This window comes from Lepisma saccharinum, chromosome 4 (assembly GCF_977018435.1).
Source record: "Lepisma saccharinum chromosome 4, izLepSacc3.1, whole genome shotgun sequence".
NCBI classification, from domain to species: domain Eukaryota; kingdom Metazoa; phylum Arthropoda; class Insecta; order Zygentoma; family Lepismatidae; genus Lepisma; species Lepisma saccharinum.
Window position 1 is genome coordinate 29,620,488 of NC_139232.1, and position 13,152 is coordinate 29,633,639.

Genomic DNA, 13,152 nt, shown 5'->3' on the forward strand with positions numbered 1-13,152 from the left:
AGAAAGAAATGCCCAATTTAGTGAACTATTGTTATATTCTTTGGTACAACGAACTGATGATTGAAATATATCTTGAGTACAATCTTTGACAGACATTGACATTGTAAATAAGTTCTGTTACTTTCATGTATCTGATGTTGTAAATAGCCATTGTAAATTAACCATTGTTCTTTTATGTATTGTACATCAACCGCTGTTATTTTATGTATTGATATATAACCCTTCAGGTATTGTAAACCTTTCATACTCAATTGTAAACACAACATTTGTGTTATTCTATGTATTGTAAACCTATATCCACATTATCGATTGTAAAGAAAACATTTGTATATTTTTTAAAAAAACTCTTTTATTTCTTGTACTTATTACAATAGAAACTATTCATCTTCCAGACATTTTCAACTGCACAGTTTTTTTTACATTTTCACATCTGCTATGTTCTTTGCATCTTCCTGAAGTGTTTTTCACACTGTTCAATTTTGGACATTCAAGTTCTTCGATGTTACGTACAGATATTTTACCCATACCTTTTTCTCCAAGTAATTTTTCAAACCATTTCACTTTCTCCGTACCTTTGACATATACTATTTGATTCACAAGCACAACATATAACAAATCTCCTAATTTCTCATACGGTAGCCATCCATCTCCCCAGTTGAGACCGTGTTTGTTGGCACGGAGCTAGTAATTCACTCGGCGATACTTTTCACTCAAGAAGTGTAAACCATATGGAGATTTCACTAAACAGTCAAATGCATTGTCAATAGGAAATTTTAAAGTTCCGACTTCTTTCCACACAAATTCTCCTCCTGCCCCTCGAAGACCTTGAACGTCCAAAAAACAGACATCCATCTTGTTCATCAGGTGAAAACTGTCAACGTATCTTAAATGCTACCCCGGCATACGGCGCACTTGTCCAATTGGGAAGCACAGGATTCGCAGGGAACAAAATGTCGACACGGGAGAATTACAATACTGCTAGGATTCTCAAAACATATTTTGCAAACAGAATCCGCACTAGGTTTATCGGGCCTTTTCCCAGGAGTCTCTATACTGTCGCAATACTTGCATCTCTTGGAGTTACGATGTAACGCCGCAACACTCTGTATAAAAGGACACTGGGGTACAAACGCGTAATGTCCTAGAATCGGTCAATCTTTGGATGTCCAATCGCAAAGACCGTACGAACAATAAAAACATAATACTCTGTCGCTAAAACCTGAATAGTAAAATCCTGCAGTCACTAATTCTTCCGGAGTCTGACGTAATCCCATAGGCCACTTTCTGTATGTTCTGTATCTCGAATTTACTGATAAATAATTCATAACATACGGCTCGGCGCGAGTCCAGCAGACGTGGTTAGTAAACACTCTCATACGTCATAAAAGGTAAAGTAATCAAATACTGTAGGTGACGGCGTCCCAGGTATCGGCGATAAAGGAACAGCCAAAGGATCGTCGGGGAACAGACATCTGCGGACGCCGAAACCTTCTGGAGGAACCACAGGGAAACAGGTATCTCCTTCTAATTTACGTAACAAAGGACGATCACAGCCAGAACACCACAAGGAATTTCTGTCTGCCAGCGGTGAAAGCCACTCTTTCACTCTCTCCTTCAAAGCTTCACCGATCTTGTCCTCTTCCTTCCTGCGACGTAGTTCGCACATACACCCGTGACTTGGAAATCCTGTTCTCTCGTCCGCTCTTCTTTTCCTCTCTTCTATCTCCTTCAAAGTCTCGCAGTGATGATGAACTCCTTTTCCTAATCCGTTGAACAGGTAACATCCACACTAGGGAGATTCAGGTATCGCTACATACATAAACGGGAAATAACTCAGCACCCGATGCAGGGTCGTTCGATCGTTGTCCAGGTCGCCGCAAGATCGAACAAGTTCCCAGAACTCCTCGTAGCTAACCTCGTAGAAATTCACGCCATTATCAGGCAGCCTTATACAGCACACATCCATCCTCGCATGATAATATTATCTTCTATCCCTTCTATTTATACCTTCTTTTTTCCTACGTCACGATTTCCGTTAAACATACTTCAAACAGTCACCCTAGAAGGTTAAACCTAAAACATGTTCGGACATGTTTCAGACCACACCCAATTCTTGGAATTTCAAACTCATCAACTGCCGCCCGAGAAAAACACCTCCTCCCCAGAATGACTTATCAACGCCATCTCTCTTCAAACAAAAGAAACACGTACTCAAATTCCCAGATTTCTGACTCATCAACGCCATATGTTGTCAGACGCCGGAAACTCCAATTCCGACCAACCGTCACAAAAAAAAAACACGCTACGTCATCATTTGATCTTTGATCGATCTTTTCCAATCAATTGATTTATCGGACTCAACGCGGTACCATAGCTACTGCTACTAACAAACGCTAAAGCTAATTGCTAAGAGCTCTAAACCTGGCCATCCTAACCTAACGACAAATACATTATTAGACCTTTTATGAAACTTTAGGTTAGGATTCGGAGGGCCAGGTTTAGAGCTCTTAGAAATTAGTTTTAGCGTTTGGTAGGAGATGGATGTGCACCGGACCTGACCCGTTACAGAAGTATCAAGCGTTAGACCATGAGACTACGTTTACAATTTCCGCTCCAGTCGAGCCCCGTTCCATCGTCACATACATAAAAGTACACACGAACTTCGAATATGTGGGTATGTCGTGTTGACCACACGTGACCCCGAAAATAGTTGGATGATCTCGCACCTTGGTAGGGGTGAGACCGATACGTGGAAATAAGGTGATTACACATAAGGAAAGGATGCTAAATGGATGAATTTAAAAAGTGAGGAATGCTGTCCCAAGCAAATTTGTTGTAAACTTACACCTGCTGATGACGTTACATCCAGCTCCATTTTTAATATTCGACGTTCAGAAGTGTGGAGTAAGCGTTTTTTCTCCCTGAAAGTACATTTAAAATTTCATTGTTAGCAAATTAACTCCTGATTTATGAAATGCAATAATAACAGTTTATGTTCAAAATCCAATTTATAAGTAGAGATTAGATACCAAAGATAAATAATTCATAGAAGAATACTGCGGAATGCCATAGGCTATATGAAAACGTTTCTATTATTGAAAGTGCCATAGAAAACAAGTTGTGAATTTCGGAGGTCACAACAGTGGCGGCTCGTGGTCTGACATTATGGGTGTGTACTTGAGACTCGTGTCCAGAAGAAGTGTTATCAACCCTCTCAAATACTCGCACCCATTTTTGCGTACATAATGATGCTAAATGTGTTGGCAACCCAAGTTATGCACTTAAACATATACAGTATTGATATAATAAGCCCTGAAAATGGAGCTATGAGAGAGCTTTATTTCATGAAAAATATCAAAAATATTAGTATATGTAAATTGGAAATACTTCGGTGAATTTTCCGTCGATGACGAGAAGAGCGATGCTATTGGGTATAGATAATTCAACATTCCATAACCTGACACAATCACATTTCCGGAAAAGTGTATAGGCATAACTGTAGAATATTGGGTGAGCAGAATCCCCATGCAGTTATTGAAAATGAACGCGACAGTCCAAAGTTGAATGTCTGGTGTGGTTTGACACGAGATTCCGTAATTGTGTCCTTTTTCTTTGAGGAAGCTACAGTTACAGGTGCAAGTTACCTGCAAATTTTGCAACAGTATGCTGTACCTCGTATACATCATGGGTACATGTTTCAACAGGATGCCTCCCCCCCATTATGCCCGTGGTGTTACTAACTTCCTTAATAACAATTTCACTGCTAATTGGATTGGGAGGGGTGGACCCATTAAATGGCCACCACGGTCACCAGACTTGTATCCTTTGGACTTTTTCCTTTGGGGTTATGTGAAGACTATGGTTTACCAAACACCTGTGCAAGACCTCAATGATCTCCGTGAAGGAATTATCGATGCATGTGGCTCCTTCCCTCATCAAATGTTGAAGAACACTTTAATGGAGGTTGAGTACCGCCTTGATGTTTGTCGCGCCACCAAAGGAGCACACATTGAGATCTACTAAGATGAAATTTTTTTCTTGTTCTTTGGTTAAAAAAAAATCTATGATTTTCTCTTCCGAATAAACGTTATTTGACATATCTGTCGTTAACGATTGTTGAGTTATTTAAATTCTTTATTGGTATATTTTTCTCGGACACATTGTACTATATTGCAAAATCATGTAGCAATTTAAGCTAAGAGATTTTTGTTGTTTTGATGTCATTATGTAGGTATTAATTAAACACATACCTACAATACGTAAACGTGTTCTTCAACAGTATTTTTAAAATATTTTACGTCATTAAAACCATAAATATATAACATGGTTATGATTTATATTGGATGAATGTGGAAAGTAGGGGGCGCCAAAATTTCATTCACCCAGGTGAAAACTTTATCTCCAGCCACTCCTGCAAAGAAGGTAGCAGATCTAACAACCACATGCAGAAAGTCAGTTGTAATCTATCTAGCAGTTGTTTACTTCTAATAACCGTCAGAAGGAAGCGAAATCAAGAGAATAATAAATTTTAAAGAAAATAACAGTACTCAGTGCCCTCTTCGTACTTCAAATTTTTCCTTTCCCTTCTGCCGTATCCGTATTATTACTGCAGTCACTGCAAGATTTGTAGCTAACTTCGTTCCAAAAATTCAACAACGTTAAATATTACGTCACTCCTTTCGCTATGTACAGTTTTTCCTTTCATTATGAAAGCAAATATTTTCCACTGAAACAGGAATGAGCTTTTGACATTGCAACAGTTTTGCAACACACGAGCAGGCACAGCTGACTCATCCACTTTTTCCCTGTGCGGGTTAATAATTCGACTACAGCGCTACAAGGGCAGTTTATTTTGACCAAGTTACACTAAGCAAAGTCAATGCAACACATTGTTTAAAGAACGCGTTTCGCTTTCAGTTGCCCCCCCCCTTTCCGTCCTCCCTACTTTCTTGCTCCTGTCATGCTGGGAACAGTGTGGGCGAAGATACCATAGAAATTTCCTTTTCCAAAAATATCCCTCGATTTACTGGGATGTGTGGGTTGCCTCTACTCCGCTACACGATCTCGAAGATCTCGAATGAAACGGGATTGAACGCAGCACTAGCAGTGTGCGTATAACACATAATACCGCGATCTACAAGAGCGAATCCCTTCTCTTTTCTTGCATACTGCAAACAGCGGAAAACGAGCACAGGGCGACTTGTGTTCCGAGCGAACGTATCTCAGCGGCAGGCGCTGGTAATGCGAACCCGACTGGGCGATTGGACTTCGGATCGTTTGATGTTTTTAAGGAGATAGTGTACAGTCAGAGAAAGTAGTTCTTGGGCCACGATACCTACGATATCGTTACATCTTAAAGCCTGTTGTCTATTCAACCCAAATAACAAAATTGTCGCTTAGGTTTGCCTGGAGGACCTGGATTCTCGGAAACGATTGAGCATTGGCAGCAGCGTGAGTCATACTCCCAGGCCCAGCCATAACAAACAACAGCTGGGTGCCGTGAGACCACCAGAGAAAGTTTCAGGAATTGGTTTCTTAACAACAGCTACTCGTAAGGAAATGTTCTCTTTACTGATATTATAGTCATTGTCAAGAAAGTTCACTGAACTGGTGGTTTTCATCGAATCATCATCGCGTAACACACGCTGTTAACCCAGAAGTCCTTGAAAAAGATTGGAATTAAAAACAACTACTTGACAAATGATAAGACGCATCAATATTCATTAGTTCCAACTTAGAATTTTGTGTAAGGCATTGATCATCATGTCCTATCATCCATTTCATAGCTTCATTAATCATCCTCATCACCTTTGTTGACGCAAGTGCTAGAAAAGCAATATAAAATAAGCAAAATTAAGAAATTAATAAATGACATTTTCAGCGATTTCACGCAGCAACTCAGTTGCATGTAGACAAAGTTTCATTAATCGGGAACCAAGGGTTCACTCGTTCTGCTTCATTGTCATTTTCCCTCCACTTTGCCTGCCGCGACTAACCTGATGTTGATTCATGCAACAACATTAATTAAAATAACCAACCAACGAAACAATCCACAAAGGGCACCAAAGCGGCGCATTTTAAGAATAGGTAAACTATCTGACATTATGCTAATTTAGAATTTAGTAATAAAATTGAAATTTGGGGGGGTTCAGTTAAGTGGCTGCACATCCATTACGTAATCGCGATATCAAATTGTCTACACCTATGTAAAGTTCCAGTCCCCGTGATGGAATATGTAGCGCAAAGCCATGGCTTTAAGATCAAATCTGTTTTGTTATTGTTAAATTATTCATAACAACGATTTATGATTACATTAAACACATGAATGAACATACACAATGAACCCATTTTGGTCGGAATTTGAATTCGGAACCTTATTCGGCAAGAAATACAAATATCCATAAGGCATGAGTGTTTCATTGGAGATGTTCATCTATTTCCGTCATTTTATCACTAATATATTTATTTAATATACAATAATAAATCACAACTAAGTAAAAATAAATATTATTTTGCATTTTCACTTGCATATGTTTTTTTACGGTTAGTGTGAACTGGCACCTGTTTATTTACGTGATTGTTCTGTATGTTTCGGGTGTAGTTAAAGATGGGGAAAATGCTTGTGGAACGATTAGGGCTATAAGAATTCCGTCCGTGACAGATTGGTTAGCACAGTGCGCTACGATGTCTAATGTCCTGGGTTCGAATCCCGTCGTGCGTATGGGTGTTCTTTGTGAGTGCCCCTTCATCAATTTCATCATATCACTCATCCTCGTCTTCGCGATTAGCAAAAAGTGAAAGAAAAACGACGCTAAATAAGAAAATAAGGAGAGGTTATAAGAATCATTCTTAATTCCGGACGTGTCCTATATTTCATAGTTGTGTCTGGCCTCCGGAAGGAATTTGAAAGAAATCACAAATGTCTTATAAGTATTTTGGGCATCACATAACTTCAAATTAGATGAAGAAACAGAAAATGTGAAGGGAGTCTGAGATAACGTGGTTTCTTGAAGAAGTATGCTTAAATCAAAGAGTGTGCATGGTTGGTAATGGATTTTCGAAAAAAAATACAATACCAGCTCAGAAATTACTTCCCGATGTTTTAGATCCAGAAAAGTCCGGATATATGTATAAAAATGCTTGCTTTGTGAAGTTTTATCGATAATTTGTCGGTAATTTGTTCGAAGTAACAAGTTTCATTCCAGAAATTACATATGCAGTCCTTATTGGATTGATTGAATAGGTGTTTTAAGTCCACTTTTGCACAGTAAGGCTAATCGGGACTGGACCTACATCTTAAAGCGGGGTCTGAAATACTATGTGCCTCCACCGAGTACCGAACCCGGGACTCCTTGATCACAAGGCGACGACGCTATCACTGCGCCATCGGGGAGGCCCAGTCCTTATTGGAGAAATAAGGCACACAATTCTGTTTTTTCCCAGTGTATAGTAGTCTTTTACATTTCAATAAACAAAATCTTGCAGAGTTTGTTTACGAAATTGTGAACTTTTTCCTTCCCGAATTCATGGAAATGTTTTCCCTTCCTGGCCCCGTCTCGTCGAAAAACGTTCTGTCTTGCATACACAAGTTGAAATCACATACGGCCGTGCTATTCATTAGCAGTTAAGGAATTTTGAACTCAACCGTTCACTTCAACATTAATTTTTGAGCTGAAGATATGTCATATTCTCGTTATATGCTAAGATATCCTAGTAACCAATTATATTTACTGGAAATGCGTTCGTGTCCAACATTTTGAGATAATTTTTCCTACTTTCTGCTGAAGAGTGATCTGATAGCCCTATTTGTGATGAAAACTATTTATACTTAATTTCTAATATAATTTATTCCAACATTTCCTTCAACTTCTATTACCTTGTTATTACCTCCAATGCTTACACGACTCTTCCTTCGTGCCGACCTTTGGGTTCAGAAATGTTTACAACACCCCCATCTCCCGCGTGTAAATAGCAGACAACAACACTCTGGAAAACCATAATGTATACAACTTGTTTACTACATATTATACGAAAATATTAGAATGTTAGCTTGATATAACTGTGAATTGTAACGAACGAAATAAATTACCTGTTTTATACGCACACTGGAACGAGCGCAGGCCTGCCGTGAGTCACTCTGGCAGTGAAGGTCACTGATCGAAGCAGTTGGTGCTTGCTTCATACAAGCAGGCGCCTTATCTTTTCGTCAAGGAAACACGGAAATCTTCGTTACTTTTGTTTTCGCCAGACTAATGATGAACATTTATGGGAACGTAAGGAGCAGTATCATGCATTCTTTTGGAATTAGATTTCGTGACGTTCAAAAAATATCATAACAATATGTAAATCTCTTTTGTGACCTACACTGAACTGATGTTAAAGTTTCATTGACATGTGAAAGCGAAAATTTATAGATCCTTCTTCCTTACGATTTCTAAACAACCGAAGAGTGTGGTGAACGTGAAACTACTCATTGTTCGCAACAACAATATGTATTATACAAATGGTCTCTAATCAAAAACCTTATTACATCACAGGAAGTGATTTTTAAAACAATTCTACCACGTATCCAACGTAACCAATATTCAGATTGATTCCAAGCTTCTGTTTGTGTTATTTTGTGTCGCATTTTTACCTTTTGCGATAATCGCGACGATGAAGATGATGGAAAATGATACGAATGCAATGCTACATCTAAGCCTCAACAGATTTCGAACCTGGATTATCTGGCTTTGTAGAGAGTTACGGTGATTTTGATTTGTATTTTCATTTGTTATTTTAAGTCCACTTTATGCACAGTAAGGCTAATCGGGACTGCTTCTACAGTTTAAAGTGGGATCCGAACTACTATGTGTCTCCACCGGGTATCGAACCGGGGACTCCTTGATAACAAAGCGACTCCGCTACTACTGCGCCATCGGGGAAGCTAAGAGAGAGAGAGAGAGAGAGAGAGAGAGAGAGAGAGAGAGAGAGAGAGAGAGAGTTACGGTGACTACGGAAATGAAGAATTGAAAGTAGCAGAAAGACTAAGCTATTCTTTAGTCAATATTGGTATCGTTAATGAATATTATGAATGTCAGTTCAAATTGAAAAAAAATAATAAACTACGAAATTTCCAGAGTGTCGTTCCAAATCGTTAATTTTTCTCTTACCACACATTACTTTGCTACTAGATATTCGCATGCTAAGATGTAGAAAGTGTTACATTTTAAGTGTGTGGAATTGAGATTCTGTATTTCTGAGAATGGAGTAGTGGGAAAAGGATCACCTCACATGTTTGCATTAAACCCGCCCCCCCACACACACACGCACACAAAAGATATAGGCTGTTGTTCTTATATAGAAATATAACATGTATGAATTGTGTCAAGAAATATTGGAGCCTATTCACATCCCTACGGAACTTGGAAGAAAGCACACGTAGAGATTGGGAAGTTTTGTTTCGACAAAATCGGGATGTAGGGCTATAGTAAATAAAAAGCAAAGTACTACCTTTTGCTTTGCACCAAACCATGAAGGCGTATAGGGGGTGTGGAGTTAATGCCTCAAGCTTTCTTCATCAGGCCAAAGGTGGGGATGATGTGATCAGCACAACGCCCCTGGCCGCCTTCTCCCCTTCCCCAGAGTTTCCTCCAGGTACCCACTTTATACGACGCTGGGTGGGCACCAGAGCAGCTTGAACAGGTGAACAAAATCCCGATTCTCCCCCGTCGGAGATCGAACCCAGATCTCTCGCATGGTAATAAAACGCCCTAACGACTGAGCCACTGCAGCACACATAGTATAGTAGCCTATGTAAGAATTGTTTTAGCGTTTCGTTCAACGTTTTTAGGCGAATCATTTTCGGAGATATAACGTGTAGGTCATGTCGGTTCTGCGATCTGGCTTGAGAAAAGGCGATTTTCTGACGAACAACATTTTACCTGACAAGTCACGTGACTTTCTTACATTTCCTGTGCCTGTTCCCTTATGCATGAAAGACGGGTTGCTCTTGAGACAGACAGAATCACCCGATCACCGAAAGGTGCAATGTGTGTTGCCTACCCTTCCGGCATTATTTACTGCCATTAAAGTCTTATGGGGAAGAACTTTTTTCCACCACTGTACAGTGAATAAGTATAATAAAATTTCATTGCATTGCAGATTTATTTGGGTGTGCACGTGCGAATAGGCAGAAACCGCTACTGGGTCACATAAACGATAAAATCAACGAACACTAAATTTTGCTGAACCATCACCACAATGCTTTCCCTCACATGGGCCCCCTCTGGTATTTCTGGAAATAGTTACTGCAATTTGAAGAGTGAAATTGTAGGGATATTTTATAATTACAGGCCGCAAGTTACAGCAACTATTAATATTATTAATTATTATTATCATTAGATGTAGAGTTACATTTAAGCTTGTAGTCTATTTTACAATTATCTAACTATAAAAAACAGCTTTTTGTCCTCCATGAATTAATGTTAAGTGTACAGAAATGCAAGTTATATATATAGATATACAGAATGTGGAAATTACAAATTGTCTAATTTAAAAAACAACAACATAAGAAGTAGTAGTAGTAATAGTAAGGTAATAATAATAACAAATATGACAAAAACAATAAGAGCAGTAATAATACAATAATAATAAAATAATAATAATAATAATAATAATAATAATAATAATAATAATAATAATAAAATATTATATGACTCGGCCCCGCTGAGAAAAAAATCCTTGCCCACAAACATTATTTTTCCAATCTGATATTACACAGTAACATGAAAGATTTCTGCTTGCCCACAAACAATTAATTTTAGAAAAAAAAATATTTTCGAACTTTGTACGTCTGTTGCCAAAAGCACAGGTAAGTACCTCGCTCGTGTTACTGCATAAATTACGCTAAGTTACAATTTTATTCTGATTTATTTCCTGATAGACCTACACTAAGGTGCAACCCAAGACCGTAGGCAGCAAAAATTCTCGGGGGGGCTTCACTCATAATTGTTGGGCGTCGGAAGAAATTTGAATAATAGAAAGAAATAATAATAATAATAATATTTTTTTAAATTTCATTAACTAATTAATTCCAAACATATTATTATTATTGCTGTCCTTATATCCTTGAGAAGAGTTTTCTACTCTATCCATCAGTAGTATGAATATGCAGCTCAACTGTTTTTATTTATTTATTTCACTTTTCATGCAGTGTATAGTGAAATGCAGAATTATTATATTTTGTTACTATGTTTTAGGTACCTCAAGAAAAAGCTTTAAAAGTAACAGAGAAATTTTAGTCATAAAGTTTATGTTGTTTGACCATTCACATAAAAATTAATTTTTGGAATTTTGAAAACTGTGGAACCAGTTATTGTTTGGTTATTAACTTGGTGCCTGTATTTTAACCTCAATTTTTCGATCTAACGACGTTTTTCTTTGGTTATTCTGTTGGAATACTAACTAACTGGACTTTATTTCCGTTATTAACAATAAAACTAACAAACATTCTGCTATTTTGTAACTTGCAATAAACGATGTCCATTCGGCGGGGGGGGGGGGGGGTCTATGAACCAGTTCGATCCGACTTTCCGACGCTTATATTGTTGCTATACTTACCAAACAGAAGTATATACAACCACTATGTACTACACAAGTATGTGTTTTATAGGACCGCATATGGGTTAAATGTATCTACTATATCGAACCGCTTGGTGAAGGATAGCCAATGTAACGCGCTACGAAGCTGGATATCCTAGGTTTGAACTATTATAAAGGGCGAATTTAAAAGTTGGAATGGGAAGTTTGGGACAATCACAAGGGAATTTTCAGTGTGATCCAGGGACAGCACTGGAAAGAGGTCAGCAGAAGTGAAAATGAAGGGGTCGCTGGTGGGCTGCGATTCTGAGAATTAAATCAGCTTCGCTAAAATTTCAGAATTCAAAATGTTTGAAAATTCTAGCTCGATTATTCAAGATTGTCTCTCTGTTGTATTTTTGTGAAACTGCGAATGTGTTACGAATTTTGATTTCTGAACATACATTAATCCAAAATGCCTGAAGTTTCGGTGGGGTTGAACCCTAAAAAAAACCTCTAAATACGGCCATGGTGCAACCTATCTTGACAGTGACGTCAGCTGGGACAGCATTACAGTAATAGTTTATCACTGCGCGCCAAGCATGGAAAATTCTCCCCGTCACATTTACGACTCAGACTACCCAGAGAAGCACACAGGAGGAACGCAACGTTTCTGTGTATAGCTGATCTGCATGCCGAGAAATGCCAATGCTTGACGCTAACGAAATACGAACATGAAAAGATAAAGAAATTACATACTTAAAAAATATATTTGGACTGAGAAACTACGGCCTTTTAATGTTTTGAATACATGTAATAAAGGAAGTACTGATATAATGTAAACTTTGTTTTTAGCAGTTTTCCACGAAAGCCACTGTTGATGTATATTTTTCTCGAGGCAGATTATCGACGAACCGCGTCCAAAACGCTGCCTCTACACCTTTTCTCGAAAGAAACAACAAACAAGCAGTTTCCACAAAACCATCTTCGCTTCCTTTGTACACAACAATAAACCTTACTTTTTTTCGCCTAAAGCTGAACTCTGATCCCAGAACGAAAGCATGCCGATGTGAAACAACTGTTGTGCACTCCCAATTTTTATTTACAGAATGACCGACATTGTGTCTCGTCGTCCACGTAATGAAGATTTTTTCCCCCATGGCGATCCGATATCGCTTTATTGGCGCAGATATTGGAGGAGCCAAGCAACAATGTCGTCTAGAATTGCTTCCTTATTGTAAATACATGTAACGAACCATTCAATTATTATTAGACCCTGCGTGGTCACTATATTCTTTTTAATATCGGATGAAAGAGTTAAGCGGGATGTCCCAGTGAGGCATACGCTTTTAGTTTAAATGTATTCTGTAAACGTTAACGGATCCACCTCTAAGTTTATTAGCTTCACTTATTATTAGACCCTGCGTGGTCGCTGTATTATGTAAAAGTTATCAGTTATTGTCATTTATTTATTTATTTATTTATTTATTTATTTGAGAAAATTTCAGATACAGCACAGGTGGCCATTTTACACTGAAATTGTCAACAATGAGAGCAATAATTATAATAAGCATAAAGATAAAAATATAATAA